Source organism: Haemaphysalis longicornis, unplaced genomic scaffold (genome assembly GCF_048455015.1).
Source record: "Haemaphysalis longicornis isolate Haplotype H1 unplaced genomic scaffold, Haemaphysalis longicornis Haplotype H1 scaffold_9, whole genome shotgun sequence".
NCBI lineage: Eukaryota > Metazoa > Arthropoda > Arachnida > Ixodida > Ixodidae > Haemaphysalis > Haemaphysalis longicornis.
This window is the reverse complement of record NW_027526460.1, coordinates 125,335,518-125,356,791: the sequence shown is the minus strand read 5'-3', so window position 1 is coordinate 125,356,791 and position 21,274 is coordinate 125,335,518. Positions and strand designations below refer to the sequence as shown.

Genomic DNA, 21,274 nt, shown 5'->3' with positions numbered 1-21,274 from the left:
GCGTGTGCATGGGAGAGCACGGTGCCTTCGTTGTCGCTTGCGTCGGTTTGTCCGGTTATAGTATCCGTGGCAACAGCATGGTCCGGTCGGATCCCCTGCAATTGCCGCATTGGCATCGGCATTTACATTAAACGCAAAAAAAGCCATCTGGGCAGCAACACTGACGTCCCCACCCTCTTGCTCGGGTAGCTCGGGTCCGCTGGCTGAGCTAGGGACGGTAGCTGAGTGAGGAGGATGCATTCCTCGGCCGTGGGGTCGCCGCGGGAGTTTTAAAAGAGCCGCACCGAACGAGTGTCGAACTCCGCGGAATACTTCACGCAGCGTCATCGGGTTTTTTTGGGGGGGTGGGGTGGGAATGTAGTTTGGTATAGCCGGTTTTTCAATGGCATGGAATGCATGCAGGCAACCAAGTGTGCGCCGCCATATCTGTGGCCAAGCGTCTGTTGCTAGGCGATATGTTGTGCGCACGGCCCGCAGATGAGGCACCCCTCTTGTCCTCCATGCAACCGTGTGAGTGCACCCACGGTTGGGCTAGAGCAGCGGCGTGCGCGCGTTGGTGGCGGAACTTTACGTCGAGACGGGGCTGCATTGTTCTCACCGCCACCGCCGCCGCTGCGAAGGCCGTATCAACACAGCACGCGCTGCCGCTCTAGCCCAGCCGTGGTGTGCCGTCATTCGTTACGCCGGGCTCCGCGAGATGGCGGTACTTGTCCATGCTAAGCACGACTGTGAAACACACGACTGTCTCACGTTGCAAGCTCTACCTCACCGAACGCACAGTATACCCTCGAGTTCAATGTGAGTGCGATTAATAACATCTCTGTTGACGCCACCGTTTAGAATCGGATTGGAACGGAGCAGATGACGCACGCTGGTGTTTGTTTTTTTTCTTCGGCACAGTTGCTTAAGCTGCGCTGCATCCTTGGCACATTGGCCATGTCTGTGGCCGTTTCCAGTGTTGCCAGGCAAAGAAATTGACCGCTAAACTTTTCAACGAATAGCACCTATAACCATTGACGGGCCTACGTTGCTTCATTACAACGAGGTTTAAAATGCATGCTTCTCTATGAAGATTTCAAGGGGAATTTCATTTACTTCGTTATGGCCATTATTTCGTTATATCCCGTTACGTTATAATGAGCTTTGAGTGTACTATGCCATAGCCCCTGACCGCAACACACACTGGTGCAGGCTGTTTTAACGGGGCCCTGCAACTTGAAAATGCTCTCAAGCCAGTGTAGGGTTGTTAGGTTCAAGCTGCAGGTAGACCCCTTTCCGACACTGCATGCCAGTGCAACGTGGGCCCAACAGGCAAGCCTGCCCTGCAATTCAGCTACTAAAGGCCAGGCAAGCTCTGCCCCGCTCCCCTGGACAGCTAGGGCCAACCAAAGAGTTCAATGGCCACCAGTGAAGAAGAATAAAAATTAAAAAAAAAAAGAACTAGAATGGAGCGTGAGCCACACAAGCAACATCCCCACACACCGCGACTCTTCGATTAGAAGTCCTGGACTCACCGTAGAATCCCTCCCAAGCAACCCGACACTCGTTTTTCACATACATTTCTATAGTGTGGGGAATCCTTGGACAACCCACGGACTATCCGCGGAGAGTCAGACTGTTGATCGAAGGGCCCCACTGTTAACCATGTTGTGCTCTTTCCTCATTTCGAGAGACCCACCGCCACCGGCCGAGCCCTGCCAGTGGTACCTGTGAGGGTGTGGGCGTTCCTCTTGCTAGTGGTGTGGCCGCCGGCGCACGACGGCAGGGCGTCCGCCGGCTCCAGTTTCGGGCGGTGGGGGACCACCAGCGGGGGCGGCCCTCAGCGCGGCTCCTCTCGGGGCATCCGCCCGCACCAACACCACCCTGCAGCACAGCACAGCACGGTCGGCCTTTAGGAGAGAACCAGGGGAGGGGCCCACATTGCCTCAGCCAATACTCCAAAAAAGGAGGAGGCCTTGACAACTTGAGCACCAAAGAGGCTTTTCGACAACGTTTGCTTCCCCACAAATTCCCTCCAAGACACAGAGCATCCAAAGCCCCCACCACATGGCATCAAGTTGAACGGCTTCAAGGCACAGCGCACCTACCTTGACCACTACGTTGCTTCAAAATAAATTGGCACTGCCTTCAGTTGATTGTGGCTTTTCACAGAGCTTGGGTTGCCACCCGGATGGCCAGTGATGCCCAAGCATCATATTGCTCATTTTAAAACCGCTGGTGGTTTTAATCGTAGCTGGCAATTCATGGTATGAAACCTGGCAATGTAAATGAGGCCTTTTCGTGGACAACTGTAGACTAATTTGTTTTTAATATATGTGCGTATGAGAAAGGGGGGTTGAAGCCATTTTATAAGACCCTACTACTCTTTGAGAAACCTTTGTTTTTCTAAGTACGGAGTTGCAGCAGAACTTGGCCCCTTGATACAGTCATTCTAATGGAAGGACACTGTATAATTTGTTGTAGGACACACGTATTCAAACACAAGCTCGAATAACCTTCCTCCCCCCCCTCCACTAAAAAATAGGTTTTGGAGAATGCTTCTCAATTCTTTGCCAACACAGCGATTAATGTAGCCACTCTGTGGCTGCTCCAGCTTTTAAAAACTACTTTGCTAGTTCTAAGTGCCACAAAACAAGACCGACACTGTGCATGAACTCATGGGACGGTTATTTCTAGCCTCACTTCATGTGTCGTAGTCTCTCAGCGATATTTGGGCACCACAAGGTGCTGGACTGCATTCTCCTTTGTGCGGTCCTCAGCGGCACATCTCGCAAAAAAAGAAGAAGAAGAAGAAAAAAATGCACCTCTTCTGTTTTCCTGCCTAGCTGCTTTGACAGGGAACTTTGTAGATCTACTGGAGCTACGCATCCAGAGTTCCTAAACCCTGCAGAGACCAACGAGCTCTGTTGTTTGGCCCCCATGTCGACTGCCAGCTGTTCAACCTCGCTGTACGCCCCCTTCTGTTTTCCTGCTCAGCTGCTTCGACAGGAAACTTTGCAGATCTACTGGAGCTATGCATCCAGCGTTTCTAAACACTGCAGAGACGAGCTCTGTTTTTTGGCCCCCATGTCGCCTACCAGCTGTTCAACCCGGCTGTACTACTACAGGTGTCACCACTTTTTCCTTTCCCCAACGACCTGCCAAATTTGCACCAAAATGAAGCTGCCCTTGATTGCAAGTTTGAGAGGCCCGAAAACAGCGCTCCTGCCACAAGATTGCATGCGCACACTTTCCAGCCTATTGCCATCTCAGCTATTGTCCCCAGGGTTGACTTCCTCGTTGCTGCCCTCCTCCTTGATATAGCTGAAGTGTTACCCTCGTTATCCGACAGAAAAACACAGTTATCTTCCTTGACAAAATCTACCTCGCTTTTGCCACAGGCAGAACAGTTCTTTCTGTTGAACTTTTGCGGTGAGGAACATAGTATCGTTTTGCTGGCTAAACTGCTGACCGAGAAAACTGATTGCGCCAACGGCCCAAAGTACCCGATATCAAGAAACACACAAGCAAACAAACAAACAAAAAAATGAAGGAAGCTCACACTAATGCGTAATATTTGGAGGTAGCGAAGCTGTACGCATCCATCACGACCATCACGAAGGTGTAAGTCCACGATTGCAGCCGATTTGCTTCTTCTTCATTGCCACAACGACCTTTACTCCATCATCGTTGCTATAAGTGTGAGCTACTTTTATTTTTGGAAGTGATAATCATTGGACATAATCTGGGAGGGGCGTACGCTATTTCATGTCTTTCTCGTTCCAAGCAAGTGTTTCCATGATTACAGCGAACGCTGGGGCTTTCTTGGGTTGACAAACATGAGCCGGGGACGCTGGGTGGTCGCCGCGAGGCACGTACACACGAGCGCTTGGCATTTCCTTGGTTTTGTTAACTGCCGGGCGGTCGCCGCAAGCCCTGCGCTCGGCCCTTTCTCGGTATTTCTAACTGCGGACACGAAAAATTACGATTTGCTGAACAGCTTCGCTGCTAAAAGGCCTTCCTAAAGATTGAAGTTTAATCCCGCTGCCAGAGAGAAAGCCCCTTACACATGCTGAAAAATACGCATGCATTTCAACTAGAAGGAGCACAAAAAGGCTTAGCACGTGCTGCCCGACTGACAGCTGACTGGAACCACCATTTGCCATTGTCGGAAAGGTCTCGACTTTTGACTAGTGACAGCAAACAGCACGGGGGAAAGAAAAAAAAAGGGGGGCAAAGCAGGGGGAGGTCACAAGAATTAGTTTCGCATTGGCCAGAGCAGCTGCAATGACCTCTGCTCTTATCAGGCGCGTGAAAAGAGAAACCCAAACGTTTTTAATAGCCCGTCCCCTTCCAGTAATTCCTTGCAGTGAATTCTAGCACGTTGCAGTCCGCTGGGTCTTGCCTCATGCACTGGTCACCAAGCTGCATCTGCTCAACTAAGCATGTGCAGGAAATGTTTGCTGGATCACAGGACAACCTGAAGCAGAGGGTCAAGAAAGGATCTGAAAGTGAGCAGAAAGGGAGATAGAGAAAGGGAAGGCTGCTGGTAACTTGGCAGAAGTGCACACTTTGGAAAAGCTACAGAATGGTGGACGGCACTCGGTCATTGCATGAGTTGCATACATACAGTGCTTAAAAAGGCCATACAGACAAAACAAAAGTTTGGTTCATTCGAAAGATGGCCTCGTTAGAATAACACTGACACCACTTTTAATGCACAATTTGCACAAATAAGCTACATAATTAGGTAAAAAAGGAATGGCCATGCGACCCACTAGCTCATTTCGCACAACAGAACCTATGATGTCATATGCCCAGCTATGCGATTGGCTGTGGCCGCCAAAAGTGAACGCAAACTAGGCAAAGCTTATAAGCTTGCCGAACGAGCTACTTGCACTCGCACTTAGGGCCCATTCTTTTTATAGCAGGTGGTGGGGTGAAACAATGGAAGTTTCAAAAGCACACGTAAACACAGAAGTACCGATGGATACTGCTGTTGGTACTCTGCGCACTATGCTTCGTTTAGATACACAGCACTGCGGCGCTTTGGGGTTGTTTCAGATGACACTCACCGACTGCAGTAAGCGACGGTGTCTTACAAGACCCTGTTTGTCAAGCGAACACCATGTTTCACGAAACAAATTTTTTCTACCTAACAAAAACAAGCCAGGTACGTATAGGGTCAAAAACAAAGCAAAGGCAGGTTTACGAATGGTAAACATGCTCCACAGCTTACTTTATTTTTAAAGGTTTAGCTTGAAGACCTGCTCTCGTAATGTCGTTGCAGACGGCAGGAAAACACGATTTGGCGGGAGAATCGAAATTTTAACTTAAATTGATTAATTTCTCAGTGAATAAAGCATTGTTTGCTTCCGGACAAGCGCTGGGGGCACTACAAAATACGAAATCTTCTGAACAAAACAAATGTATTTTGTCTGCATGGCCCTTCAAAGGTTGAACTACCATGAGCCCAAGGCATCACTATTTCTAAGACCCCAAAGCCAACACTGACAACCATTGGTATGTTCCAAGAGGCCAAGGCCACTGCATCCTCATTCCAGTAGCCCTTATACCCTGACGACCTCGTCAGTTCTCGAAGAGCTTCGCAAACGACTCAGCTCCAAGCTTCTATTTCAACCAAGAGTACCAGCATTGTTCACTCCACAAGCCCGTTTACAACAATATTGTCAAGATCGCTCCAGCAATAATATTAATGACATTTCTTTACACTGTGATGCAAACTGTGTTCACAACTCCTAGAACAACAATGGGGGAATTCCTTCCATACAGCATGGCTGGATAAGACCCACAAACAGCAAAGCTGTCCTTTGAAATACAGCGTGCTCAAAACAAGGGACACATATGGTGCGCGAGTTGGCATCGTTCTAGACATATGTTGTGCACCGTTAGTCACCACTTCCTGCCTCAATTTCCACGCAGCCTTTTTCACGCAAAACTGCTCCTCCCAGGTGTGTACTGCATGCCGCCGCTTGCTTAACAGCAACACAGCAGCATGCCATACAAGCCACATCTCTTCACCTTTTCAAGCTCCTGCCATGTCTTCTAAGAGCTATGAGAATCTGAGTTTGATGCGCGACAAGCATGACATATTTGGAGTAAAAAAAAAGAAAAAAGAGGAATCTGCAGGGGCTCTAATTCTGCGATCACGTGTTATTCAAGCTGCGTCAGCACGTGTGTACTGCAATGTAATGTGTCTAATGTGTGCCTACATACATAAAATACACACACACGTAAACATAAACACACGCACGCCAACACAACATGTGGTCTGACTTAAACCCCCTTCCTGGAGGAAAGTCTAACATTACTATGGCTTTAGAAGTGCGCAAAACTGGGGACCCGCTAAGTACTCCTTTCACAGGCAAGCCTGCCTCATTTGCAACCTGCCGCTATTTAGAGAACTACCCTTTGTCAAGGCTCAAGGCGCTTGAAGAGGAAGCAAGGAAGGCATTCGAGAGTGGTATGCAGACACGCTCAGACGACCGCAAGCGTGACCATCAAGGAAACAAACCCACCAGCTCTTTTCCCATTTCAAAAGAGCTGCAGGAAGCCCCACCGTGGACTACTCAAGTTGCCTTCCTCTCATGCCACCCAAAAAACTTCCATGCTTTGTCTTGATGCTTGAATTATCTTTCTCGCGGAAAAGCCCAAGAAAAGTTAGACATAAAAAAATTTCTCGTAAGCCAGAATCGAGTGCTTGAAAAACACCGAATGCACAGCTTGCTAGTCGTGCAAAGCCAAGGACACATGGCAGGGAAGCTGAACCGGCCACACAAAAATGACGCAAGGTGACTTCATTTTGTTCACACTATTCGTGTCCCTCCAACCCCCTACACAGCTCCACCCACTCAAAACTGCTCCCTCTCTCTACAGAACAAGTGAAACAGCAGGCACATTTTATTCTTCAATGACTAATGTACCTAAATTAGACTGACACTGGTGTGGCAAAGGAGGAGGAATTCATGGGTATTCACTTTCACTGATTTTTCGCCTCTGAACGTGGTATTTGTTCGAAAAAACTGTACTGTACAAATGCTGGGAAATACTTGTGACAACGTCACTGAAAAGCAACACTGATTCTGGATGGTTATAAGGTTATGAAGCTGTGCAGTGGGGACGGCGCAAAGGGAGACAGCCATAGGTCAGGACACCACATGCCGACACATTGTGTCGTCTGTACAGCACATCCAACAAGTTTATCATCAGTTGAATGAATCATAATGACACAAGTGAGTACCAACCCACACCTCTTGACACCTAAAACAGAGAGTGATAAGGCCATATCCTTAATAAGTAATGGGGTAGCCACTGGGTGAAAAGTGAAGCCACACAAAACAAGCTGACAGCCCGAATGAAACTGAAGTACAAAAAGCACAGGGCTCCCCATCACCACCTACACCCCATACTATTATTCTGCAACTGCTACGCGGAAGAAAGTGCCCACATGTTGCATAAAAACACCCAGAACCTCTTCGGGTAATGTTCACCAGTATGGATTCTAGGGAAAGTTTACGTTGCAGTCTTGGAAAATTCATTCCGTCTCTCCTCTGCCCTTGTTTGCAAACGCTAGGGATTTTTTCAACACTTCAGGCAACGCCTGCAAATTGTCTTCCAACAGGCCCAACCCAAGGATGAGGAGAGGGAGAGATTTTCATAGGGCCAATAAGACCACTGAACCTGGCGCTGACATTAAAAATATAAATCAAAATGGTATAAATAGATGAGACTGTAAAGACCAAATGTAAAAAAAAAAAAAAAAAGAGCAAATAAAAGACAGCTTGCACCCACACACAAAACACACACCTTGCAAGACTTAACATGTCTTTGGCAAACTTAAAAAGCCCTTTTAGACCTGCAAACATTCCTCACCTTTGCCCACATAAAGGTTACATTTATTGGCAATTTGAACTTTGAAATTTCTTGCCGAGCGGCATTAGCAGTTGGAACACACGCAATAAATAGAGGTGGGAGTGACCACAATCGCAGCACATAACCACCCACACCACACAGCTTGTTAGAATGGAATTCCTGGCACCACAAAACAACCTTTGCAAGTGAAGCTCCAGGATGCTGTTAGAGCGCCTCATTAGGCAGCACCATGCAGCACTGGCCAACCAGTCTTGCATGTTAGAAGCAGAGAACGTGTCAACAGGCAGCCGTTAAGGGCCAGGTTAAATGCACACACACACACACACCACTGATGACTTGCTTACAAAACAAGAGACTTCACCAGGCCTTATTAATCACACATGCCCTGGTAACTCAGAACTAATGCAGTGTTAAAGCACAACAATAGGGCAGAAAGTGACTCCACTAAGAAGCTACATATTCCACTTCAGCAAACCTTGGCATTGACGGAACACAAGGTGTGATCCCCAAAAAGTGGACGAGACTCTCGTGCTGTAATGCAGCCAATCAATGTTCTTTTAAAAAATATGAGCCCTATCTGCTAAGAAAATTGCTTCCAGCTTTCACTTAGACTAAGGGATCAAAGTATTCATGCACATCTCCACTTACCATGCTTCGTAGGAGTGATTTTATGCAGTAGAGGCCGTGTTTATAAAGTGAATACTGCCGCACCAGGAAATACGACGCCGAAGCGCACTTTCGATGCGTGCAAGGTGCAGCTGCACAAACATGACTAAAGGCAAATGACGGCGAAACTCAGCCCTGAGCTCGCGCATAAACCACCAGAGCTAAAAACAAAACTAGACAAAACACTATCCTGCTGCTGAACAAAAGGACAGCTGCTGCTGTTTTCTGAGCAACTACTCCGACTCCAACTACCCCCCCCCTCCCCCCCCCCTCCCTTGTACAGCAGGCAGATTGGTCTTCCAGGAGTCATGCGAGTAGCTGTGGCATTCTTACTAGCCGGTTTCATCAGTTTCAGTGAGAAGAATAAATTAAGTTTACTTGCACCCTGAATGCAGGGAGTGGTCTGCCCCTCAAAGCACCTCACCTGTCTTTTCCTTTTACATGTTTCCCCTTCACTCAACTGAGAAGCAGTGAGGGGAGCGGTGATCCCCTTTACAGTCCCCCAGCATTTCAACGTGATTTATATTTTTTTTAGTGCACTTTGCAAAGCATCGTAGTAAGGTGCAGCTATTGTGCCTGGGTAGTACCTTTTCTAACATACAGAACGTCTATAACCCTTGGACGTTTCCAACCAGGAAATAAAGCAGTCAGCTTGCACCGAGGACTGCTCTCGCACCAAATTCTCACAGGGTTTATACCTTTAACAAGCCGAAACCTCAAGAAACAAACACAAAAACTGTAATCCTATCCTTGCCCTTGTGAGCTCAGTCCAACACACACGTAAGCAACCAGAAGGGGTTTCCTTCGCTCACAAATCACTGGTTTGCTACTGCAGTGTTCTCATCAATTTGTGAGTCACATATCAACTGAATGACAGCCTCTGACACTCTTCAAATGCCTTATTTGGACGATCAAGACCTGGGCCCGGGGGCTTCTGAATTAAGGTGTTTTTAAAGGGCTTATGAATTGGAGCTTCAACGGGTCAATGCGAGCTCAAGACCTGGAAGTGACCCTTCGGGTCTTCAGTGGGGGGTTAGTGCAACGCGAGAACACCGCCACCACCAGCAGCGCCCTGCACCTCCTGCTCACCTGTGTCCTCCCCCGTGCGCTCCCTGCACCAGCAGCGTCCCACAAGCGAAAAGCGGCGATGGCAGTGCACAACCCTGTGGCACGCCAAGAGGCGGGGTGGCATCCGAAGAAAGAGAGAAGGATCGTCGGGCGGCCCTCCTCTTCTTTTCCCTGGACTCACCGGGTAGTGTCCAGGGTCGCTAGACTCGCAGCTTCCTGGACAAAAGGGGAAAGGGGGCGGGATCAAACATTTGTACGTCATATGTGTCACGTCTAGGGACACCTACCAAGCTCAGTAAATTTGTTTGCTGCTCTAAGTGGAGGAGTACAGTGAAGTTCACTTTTTTATGATGGTGGTTGCAAACCCTCGAAAAACACTCATTTTTGCTGTTTTCTGTTATACATAAATCATTGTGAATGGAAGCATCAACAATTACGAGAAAAGATTACAATTAAACTGCAATACAGTGGAATCACACCAAGTGGAATTACTACATAAACAGCACAGCAGCAGCATGACAGTTTGCTTTGTATAAACATACCTTTCCAGGAAAATTCATGCGCATTAAATGGCCCACCCGTTAAACAAAACGAACCTTGCTGGCTATTCCAGGTTCTGTATAACAAGGTTACATTGTATTTATGCATGTAATGTCATTAAAATGGATTGTGTACTATTCTTTCTTCAGGGTCAAGAATTGGGCCAGTTGGTATACATTCATCATGATGGAACACAGCAAACTTACAAGACGAGAGAAGAACACAACACATGTGCTACTAACAACCGTTCTTCCTTCCCCTCCTTTTCAATAATCCACAACCTCATAATAATAAAAGTAAAGAAGCACTTCCCCTTTCCTCTTCCACCTTTCCCTCTCTTCCAATATATAAACCTTTACCAAATACCCTTCACATACCCGTTGTACCACGAATGGTGCCACAGTTACAGCTACTCTGGTAATTAATTCCAAAGAATGACATAACCAGTTCTTTTACATTCGATTGTACTGCGTATTTCCCATTTTACTGAAACCCCTTTCAGGCAGCCATGATGCAGCGCTCCTTAAGAGAACAAACAAACCTGTTTGCTCAGAATTCCACAAGCAATATGGAATGTGTCAACGTAATGACGCCCTGCTTACACTTCACTACCGTCATGCTAGTGACGACACAGCAGCCCTCACAAGAGTGGAAGAGTACAAAGAAAGGCAGCGTGCTTGTACATTGTAGGAATGACTGCCCAAGAAAACATGGTTTCTCAGACAGACATCTCTCGGAGCAAGATGTTGGCTACCTTCTTGGACGCGGGTATCTTTATGGCAATGTGCAACTGAAACTGCCTTTGTGACAAACATGATGCCGTATTCAATGGCGGCTGGTGTGTGCACAAATTCCTGACAGAAAGGCGACCAAGGTAGTGGCAATTAGTGCATGCAAGGTTCTAAACACTGCACAAATTTGCGCCAACCTTATTTTGCTTTTTAGAAAGAAAGGAGAAAAAAAAGATAAAGGGGAGCGAGGTGACAAGTTCTATGCCGATCGTAAAAAAGAGGACACGGGCAAGGGGTGAAGAGCTGACATTGCTGATAAGCGGGGCCTTTTAGGCCGCATGCGGCAGGCACTCGTGAGTGATAAGGAAGGATCTCAACACGTCGGACGGCCGCTGTAAAAACCACACTGCATCGGCCCTAAAGTTGTGCAACACAAAGAAACAGTGCAAGCAAAACTCGAGATGCACTATTTCTGAGTTGAGGCTATGCCTCCCGCAAATGCCCAAGTATTGCGGGGGCATATATAAATGCATTCCACTGCACTGCCACTGCTCCAACAGCAGCTAGTTAGAGGAGATTTTCAGCACCATACTGCATTTTACAAGTCTTCCTTTACCCCTGACAGATTCAGCAAAACTGCTCAGCCTTTGGTCTCCAGGCTCTACGGCTTAAAATGCAGTTCTGCCCCCCCTCCCGGCAAGTGTAAAAGTACTATACGCAGGCGACGTGCGCATGCACAAACACGAGGCCCAGCCATGACTCGCACAGCATTGGAACCTGTTCAAGGAGTGTGTGCATAAGGAAGTGCCATTGCGCAACTGAAGCTGCCTTCTCTCAGGCGTGCCATTGCAAAACCACTCAGCTGCTTGTCACGCACGTGCTCTACAGTCGGGCGTGCCCTCCCACGCGTTACGGGAGGGTCACCTCGTGAGAACAGACGCTGCTTGTTCTGCAGCAGACTCGCCAGTGCCGTTACAAGGGGCCAAGCTGCACCCCATTGGTCCTATGCGGAAGCAGTTTCTGCATATACATAGATGCCTTTTAGGACACGCGAAGTTTAATGTGAGCACAGTTAACCTCCTCAGCAATGAGGTAACCGTGAGATACCAATTTCCTGTCAATTATTTTGAAAAAAGGCATGTACGGACAGGCTTAAGTAGTCATTTAAGCTGCCAGCAACTAGTACTGCAGTTCATGTCATTTTTATTTGCATAGTGGTAATGATGAACACGAGCACTGAGGCCTCAACAGGCCACAAGGACCCATTGGTTATTGCCGCTTTCCGGAAAAGTCTGCACTGCTTATCGCGCTTTCATTGGAAGCTTCTGAAAAACTTTGCACTTTTTCTTAGCTCAAGAACTAAGCACATTTCTTGCCAGCTCATCAAGCTAACCGTGTATGCACAAGAAGAAAGAAAACATTAATCATCTACCCACACTCTATTAGTATGTGTGGTACACAAACTTCACATGGCCAGTCGTCCGAGAAATAGCTTTTTTCCTTGATTCATAAGCCCATGCTTGTGAATCAAGATTCCGCAGTTTTAAAAGTACCTCATCTAACACAATTTGTACAGCAAAAGTTGCCAAATACATGCAGCCTACACTTGCATTTTCCTATCCTTCTGTTTTTTGCAGACAAACATTTAAAACAAGCTTTGATAATTGCGTCTTGCCATTCGAAATTTGTGATGGCATATGCACTGCAGTGCATGCAAAAACAAATTGGGCTGCGAAAGCCCATTTTGACACTTTTGCTGTATCTCTCAGTCAATATCTGCGGCCATCAAGAGCACTATAACCATATTCGCAGCACTATAATCCACTGACACAGGTTTTCCATCTCCTGTGTACCTTTGGGTCCCTAAGCATTCGCCACCATGTTCAGTGACAACATGGCAAACCATAGATATTACACCAAAGTTGTACACCAAACACATACTTCTTGTGACATCTCCAGCATGGCTCTGCTGCATGGCTTAAACAAGCGAGGGGCTGACCATTTATTCTGTAGACAAGGAAGTCATTCTCACCTATCCCTGTGATTGCCTTCAGCTTCGAAGCTACACAAGCCCCAGCCGTGTTTACAAAAGGATAGCAGATAACCCCAAAAGAAAATAAAAGGGTTTGGGTGCCCTACAGGTTTTCCCGGACCTCAGAATAGCCCAGGATGTACCGCACAATAGGTGGCGGATTGGGCCTGATAACGTAGGGCACGAACGTCCGTGCCTGGCCGCACGTAGGGGACCTCAAAGTGGTTCTTCCTCTCTTCGCATTCTGCGTGAGCTTGAGCCTAAAAGGCGAACCATTATTTTATCATGATGAACTATCTTTCGTTAACTTGCACAAAGCCAGTACAGAAGATAACACGGAACCCTTTCCCTTGAAAGACTTTTAAGGGACCAAAGGAACAATTTGCCCCAGTTATGATACAAGAATATTTCTGGCGCCATGTCTCGGAACAATGTTATGTTTGATGTATGCGCATGCTCCCCCCTATGCAATACCCTCCTACGGAGGGGCCTTTAGGGGTACCTGAATAAAAAAATAAAATAGAATAAATATAAAATAAGCTGAAATATTCCTTCATCAGGCTTGTTGAGACGAAATCTTACTACACAGACAACTACAGTGACAAAAGTGTAAGAGCAATGGGACCACAGATGAGACACATTTGGTCTCGCATGAGAAAGCCATTAAGTACATTAAAGCAATTACCCCGTACATGAGATAGCTTGATGCTAATGCAAGCATGCATACAATTTGAGCAGCTCTCCCAACTCAATACAAATAATGCTTTTAGAACAAAAAGAGTTCTAAATGAGCACTGCTTTCAATGCTTGAAACTTGCTCGTGGTGACAATTAACTGCCCACTGTAAAATGTTCGTGAAGCCCATCATACATTTTTTTTCTTTCACCTGTGCATGTAAAGAATGGTCCTGTGAGCTACACAACCTGGATTTAAAGCGAAATGGAGTTGGTGAACATCCATGAGTGAAACTTAAGTGCAAACTGACACACGGACGAGAAAGGGAAACTACACCAGCACTTGAATTTGGATTTGTTGTTGCTCAATGTGCTTTTAAGCTAGCCCATCAGAATTACTCTTCTCAGCCAAATGCCAAAACGTACGCTACCTCCCCTGAGTAGTATCCTGACAAAAATTGTGGAAAGTAATGTGTTACATGTCCGTTTGCTTTGGGGAAGTAAGTTGTCAACACTGCCACTATACCCCACAACATTAGGGCATAGAATACGTAAGCCATGGTCAGAGTTTCTTTAGCCAATTCGCACACATTTTAAACAAAAAAAAAGCATTCAAAAAAGCCTTTTTTTTTTAACACCATCCCCCTCGCTGATTTTCTGACATTGGCTGTGATTGTATTGAATTGAATAAACCTTATTTAAGTTGGCAGAACGTGACGACAGTCTAGAAAATCTACAGGGCCAAATTTTGCAGATTGCTAGCTGTTTAACATGTACAACCCCAGCACAAACAAACAATATGTCCATGTTAACTATAAAAGAGGGCACGAACAAAATACGAAGGCAGAGATAGCATAGAAACACATTGCAAGCCAGCACGATATAGTGTTTTGTTTCCCTTCTTCTGCCTATTACAGAAAAACTCCGCCCCTGGGCATTCGCTAAATGGTCAAATAATGAATTACACCGGTTAAGCTGCACAATCCAACCACAAATAAGACTTCAGCCAATTACCTTCAATGTCCCTTTAAAACAGCTAGGCCACACCTGAGCACATGGGTGCCTCATTACTTGTAAGTGAAGTTAGGCTCATCGACCGAAGAGGGATTTCCAACAAGCAATCTTATCAGAAGGGAAGGCTATCTACCAACAGAACTGCAAGTGCTTATTTCGAAGCAGCAATCTGACAGCAACAGTAAAACTATGGCAAACTTTTGCCATATGAGAACGGGTCAACTACAGATACTGACATGTGGCACGCATCTTATCTAGCAGTTCCGTCACTTTTAAGGCTCCCTGCAACAGCAGCAGTAACGCACCAGAACTATTTTCTGCTCCTATCATAGGCAAGTTAATCAACAAACTCTTTTTCCAAACAAACTTAAGCTTACTGCGCAGGCCGGAGCCACTAAGTCAGCCTCCCTAGTGACTCCTAGTAGGGGGTGTTCCACTGTATATAAGCTCAACCCAGGGTTTGAAACATGGCTTTGGTACCTATATTTTCGGGTGTAGGCTTACTTGTCACGTGGTGCCTCATCACAGGCTTATTGATAACAGTCCCTTTGGTCATGTAGCTTAATTCATCATATGGCAACTCACCACGTAGGAAGGGCGATCATAAGAGTGCGACATTTCCGACATTATTATTTTTTTTTCACAGCTCAGAATATGGGCTTCCATACCATGCAAAGTGCTGAGGTGAGACGTCACTCACACTCAGTTACAGTGTGCTGGCATACATGATTCCTGCGTAAGATATTATGCACCAGTAATTGCTCCTGTAGCCTTATATGGTAACATCAGGGCCTCTCATAAATGCGAACGGAATGACTCGCGCTTCCAAACAAAAAAATGAAACCTTTACTAGCCTAGATTGTAATTTGAGCTGCCCTGCAACCTCCCCATTGCCAGCAGAGTCGAAGCAACATCAATTATCCAACCTCACTACAGTGTAGGATTATCTGTCATGCAAATGCATGGCATCAGAACCCTTGTGACCATTAATGTGAGGCCAAAACCAAGAGTAATGTAGTAGACAACATGCGCCTTCCTTTTACGCCACACATATATCTGCCCAGTGCTAAAGCAAATTCAGAATTCCTTCAAATGATAAACAGCGAGAAATGATTTCGGGCCCTGATCACGCAACCGTGTGACAGAAGCTGGCCAAAAGGTCCCAAGCAGGCCTCAGCAGTGGTGTGGGAGGTACATGTTGTTATTCCTGATCCCTCTTATGCGATTTCTTTTTTTGTGCTACCCCCCCCCCCCCCTCACTCCCACTCCCCTGGGTCGTTAGAAATCATATTTCAGCTCATTGTGTTTCACTAAGGCCCATATCAACTTGAAAATTATCGTTGCTCCTATGATGAGCTTTCCTATGAGATGAACGGGACCATGACAAATGTCCGTGTTACAAACCAGCTTATTACCAACCAGCCTATGATGAAATGCCACGTGGCAAATGGGCTGCATTTATTCTAAATTTTTTGGGCTGCAAACCTTGTACATGCATCATCAAGTGTCCTTCAGCAACCTACAGCAAAACCATCTTTGAGCACATAAAAGGACCTCCCAGGAGGTGTCCCAGTGATCTTGTCACACAAGACACAAAATGTTAGTTAATTCTGATTTTGTTTCTATGGCACAGACATACACATTTGACGTCAAAGCCGGAAAAAATGTCTTATACAAGGTAGTTTTTGCTGGACACCATAGAGTGGAAAGGGTGGAATGAGGTGTAAGAAAAGCAAGTTAACAAAAATGCATGGCAAGTTAAGACAGCACACTGCAACCAATAAAAAATTTAGAATTATATATTTTGTTCTGTTTTATTTTTTCACTACAAGGCACAGAAAAAGGGCATACGATCTAGCTTGATAGCTAATTCAATGCAACAAACGATTTCGCACCCTCGCAGGTCTTGGAAGGCAACTTTGAATATTTGGCTAAAAAACATTTCGCCAGCAAAGCACCTTACTCCAGTCTACACTGAAACACAATTTGCTGCAACAAAATCAAATCTTTCAAGCCACAAGCGTTCTGCAGTCCCAAGATTCTTCAACCTAATTCCATTGCTGAACAAATGTGCCCAATATCCTCCTTAGGGCCAATGCCAAGGATTGACAGCACAGGTTTTTCCCCTTTCAACTTTACCGTCATAACAGTTAGTCAAAAAATGTGGATAGTGTTCAGCGCACGTATGTAGCCCATACCCTCAAGCATGGAACACAGGTCTTCAAGGCCTGCCGCCCTCGGAGAGCCAGGGATAACCATCTCCGGCCCCCGGCACGTGTCTGTATTTATACTGTCACGTGTTGTTTATAATGCAAGTTTGCCCTGTGCCAAATGGTAACAGCCAATTTGAGCACAGCCCCATTCCAACAGCCCTCAACCACACCTCTCTGCGACAATGCATAGTGACACAGGAAGTGTGCAAAAGGGTCCTTTTTATTTTAGGCTTCAGTGTTACACTGCTTAGGAAACTCAGCCTTAATGGGCAAACAACAGGAGAAAAAGAAGAAGGAGGAAAAAGCCTGTGACCTTGCTTTTGTTACTTCACCGCATAAAAACTACGTAAAACCAGGGGAAGGTCAGAAGTTGCACACGCAAGCGCTGACTCACAACTTCTCGCACCCTCCATCCTGTTTAAGGTGTTTTTTTCCCCTGCACTGTACTACATGCGCAGCCTACTACCTGCCCCGCTATCTTGCCCTGTCATATCAGCCGTGCGCTCCCTGTTGCAGCACCCCCTCCGCACTGTTCCTTCAACGGGAAGAGTTCTGCCTCCCTTCAGCCAGAACAATACAAGGAACAGTCAGTTGCACGCTTGCTCTCTACAAAAGAACCTGAAGCACTAGCAAACTAACAAAGCGACGGGAATTCTGTTGCTTTGTCGCGCGACGACCGTTTTTTTGTTGAATGGTCGGGACCAATTTTTGTCGCCACGTGACGAAGCAACAGAATTCCCGTCGCAAGTGTGAACGGGCCTTTACACTAGACTCCAGATGTGAAGAAACACGAGAGCAGTGACGTTTGTGCCAAAACTGCTTGTAAACGAAAGGAGGTGTTAACTATTATGGGGTCCCACTGTATGCTTCCCAAACTAATTTCTTTCTACAGTTTACTGCCAGTGCAGTGACTGCTGTGTTCATATATATGGTGCGCATACCCACACAGGGAAATTTGCCACAACTTATTGAAATAGCTTAATAGTTTCATTAATTATTTATTTATTTACTAGCACCACACAGACCCTTGTGTAAGGCATTGAGTAAGGGCAGCAGACAAAGAGAAGTGCAAATCGTACTGCAAGTCATTAATCAACAATAATTCTGGCTGATGCTGAAATTTGCCGCAACAAAATTTGTAAACTTGTGACCCAGCAATGTAGCGGCCAAAGCCCACCTGAATGGAGGTAAGAAACGTGGCTTGGTTCACGGGACAACGCAAGGAAAATTATGCAGCATGGCAGGGGACTAGTAAGCTGGTGTTTGCTTTACCCTTTTGCTTCACAGCGAGTTGTAAAGCACGGAGCCTGCAAAATGCACAACACTAAATGTGGTGTATTACTTGTACTTTTCTGGGTTGTTTAAACACACCCGCAGGCCAATTAATAAAGTAGAACGAGATGTCAGTGCACTGTAATTTTTTACCTTGGCACTTGTCAAAATATGCTTGCGCACAAACCTGCAATTGAGCTCCTGTGTCGTGGCCACTGAGTAGAAGCAATGACAGTAATCATAAAAAGATTTCAGACCCCTGGATTCAGCTTCAGCTGCTTTCTCTGATGCCTTTAATTTTCAGACAAAGCATTGAGACGATACTGTTTGAAATCTGGCCAGTGAGTTACAGAAGACTTTTCTGGTCCCTGTGTGGCTAAAGAGACGGGTGTCAAGATTTTGACACGAGACCAATTTTTAACGCAGAAACTCGTTTTGCTAAAGCAAAGCCAAGCCATTTTGTGAAACACTCATGGCAACCCTAAACTCCCAGCTGATGTACTGAATATTTTGCTATCACACCACAACACTCACACCCTGCTATGCAAAAGTATAAATAAAGCACACTGGTAGCAAGTATTCTCGTTTTGTTATTTTTTGCCCTACCTTTCAGCCCACCGAGTTTGTGTTTGTCCACAATGCCTTGGGTATACGACCAATCAATTGTATTGTCTGCAGTCTGAACAGCAGTAATCCCGGGTTATCAATATGTCTGGCCGCTGATACCATCAATATCCATGTAGCAGCATTTCAAGCTGCTCAGTTTTGTACGCATTCCACACCAAATGAAAAGGTGGAAACACCGACCATGAACGTTTCTCGCGGCAGCAGTCATTACGCTCACGTTCTTTTTCTTACTTTTAAAGAAAAAGAAAGACGAGAAAATCAGGATTGTACTGGAATCGTCTGCAATCTAGAGTGACAGCTTTGGCCCTCTTTCACGTCGTCAAGCGCACGCCTCATTACAACAGCTCACGTAACGGCGCACGCACCAAAAAAAAACAGAAATGTGACGGAAACTCATTCAGAGCGACTCGTTTTTCCGTTCGCCCACCCCCGTTGCCCGCACCTAGTTGCACTTGAATGCTTCTTCCCTCTGTTCAGCCGCGTCACAGCCATAAACTTGGCACAATCAGCCCACTGATCTGCCTTTCTGCGCACGTCTTGGCAGCCGCACCCCCAACACACTGCGCCGGTGTCGTCTGGCGAGCGTCCCCTCTCGACCGCGAGATATACATAGACGAGCCACTGGTGCTGCTGTTTTCGAATCTTGGTTAGGGGGGCAAGCGCGTCCAAGCGATGCGCTCACAGATAGTATAGAAGTGGAACACTGCCAAATGCCGGTCCTAACAAATCTCTTTGGCCAATACCCGTCTGTAGTGAACTTTTGAAACGGAAATACTTGCACCTCATCTTTTAAACCAGTTATGATGTGAATGCGTGTTATCTCTGTTATGAAAACAAGCATGAAAGAGAGCGTGGTTCCTGGAATGCGATATCACTTCCTACTCTCAAAACAAGGTGTTTCAACAATTAAGTACAGCAACGATACATGCTTTGTCATTTAATGTGGAGGATATGCACTTAAACGAACCTTCCCTAATGAGCAGATTACGAAATGAGAATTTGCGGTTCCTGAACACGAGGGAATGACTGCTGCGTCGTTTCACGTTTACAACCAGAAATAAACGGGTTGTCATGAGGCTGTTTTCCTGGTTATACGGCATTAAATGCGGCCTGGTGCTGGAGCTCACAAACTGTAATTGCGATTCCGCTGCAAATAAGCGCGTTTTAGCGAGCCGTAGGGGCGGTGTCGCGATTTGTTTTACTGAATCACACCCCTTCCACATCCGGACACATTCACCCTGAACGCTTGACAGCTTAAGTTTATGACCGCGGTGGAATTTTCGCGGGTAACGGCGCCACGACATGCCAAACGAATGCCAACTCGCTGACTTTGGCAGCCAGCGGCGAAAGAGTTATGCGTGCGCCAAATATGGTCGGCGTAGCTGTGCGCCGATGAATGAACAACCAACCAGGAGACCGGCGGAGGGTTGAAGCACAGGCGTACTTCCCGAGACGACCGAAGACGTCTTGGCGGTGCGCCTTGAGCACCGCGCTTGACAGTACAATGCCAGCGCGCGCAGCGTAACTGGAAAAAGCCTCACAGGAAAGTCTTTGCAGTAGCGCCTGGGATGACCCACCGCTGTGACGTCCGCAGGCGTCATACCGGAGCTCGCTATCGAGGTGGGTTCAAGGCGCTGGTGGTACAGCCGGTCAGGCAAATTAGCGAGCGAGTTCGATCAATCGACTGCCAACTTCCCAAAACGCGGGATTAAGCCAGCAACTATGATGACAGTGATGCGTTTTGGTGAGACCGACCTTCACGGCGAAGCAAACGCAGAGAGGACACGCGAGTCCGATGAAGCGAACGAGCGTGCGGTTATTATACTTTGTTTTCTTTCCCCTCCAGCCAAGGCTACGAAGCGGCAAGGACCGCGGCGGCTGCATTTTCGAAAGCGGACCCGGTTTGGCCGCGTACATTACGCTTGCGATGAAAAGTAGCTCACCGAACGAGTCTGTCGGCTCAACAGCATTAAGTAACACAGCGTTTGAACAGTGTTTAGTGGCACAAGCGATGACACACTGATCTTGAAGGGTGAGCTAGGTCAACACACGGTAGCGACTGCGATCCATACGTTCGCGCGACGGATTTCCTTGGTACTTCCCTGAGCGGACCAACAAACGGGCGCTGCGCAAAGCACTAACAAGGGCTCAAAAAAAATGTAAAGAAGAAATAAAACCGTTATACCTCGTTGGAACAGCGGCTTTCGAGAGTGGCACACGGTGGTAATGCGGACAGCTCGTCGCACTTGCACCGTTGTACCCGGGCAGCGTCCGACTTGGCCGACATTTATCCCAGCACGCACACACACGCACGGGCGGGATTTTGCCCGCGTGAGCACACACACACACTGTACAAAATCTCCTGCGTCTTCAACGAGAAAAAAATGCAACTTTCGCTCCAAGGCGGCCCCACAGACGATTACGGACCGCTGCTGCCACTGCTCACACCGCCGACCAACCGCTGGGCATTGCAATTTTCCCTAGTGAGGCAAACATTTTCCCTAGGCATTACCAATTTTTGTTCAAATTTTAAGGTTTTACGAAAGTTTTACCTTTAAAAATTAA

General features: G+C 46.8%; 1 protein-coding gene and 1 long non-coding RNA gene across 2 annotated transcripts in view; both read right to left on the bottom strand.

The window, feature by feature from the left end:
- The window catches only part of LOC144152339 (trafficking kinesin-binding protein milt-like), a 41,649-nt gene extending 39,838 nt beyond the window's left edge, over positions 1-1,811 (bottom strand). The window contains exon 1 of the mRNA XM_077683607.1: positions 1,708-1,811. The gene's annotated coding sequence lies outside the window, so the exon portion shown is untranslated. The remainder of the gene's footprint in view (positions 1-1,707) is intronic.
- A 60-nt stretch (positions 1,812-1,871) lies between these two features.
- LOC144152340 (uncharacterized) lies at positions 1,872-21,180 on the bottom strand. The gene is made up of 3 exons (XR_013319146.1): positions 20,895-21,180; positions 9,628-9,822; positions 1,872-4,484 (listed from the first exon to the last, which is right to left on the bottom strand). It is a non-coding gene; the product is annotated as an uncharacterized LOC144152340 (long non-coding RNA).
- Positions 21,181-21,274: the final 94 nt, after the last annotated feature.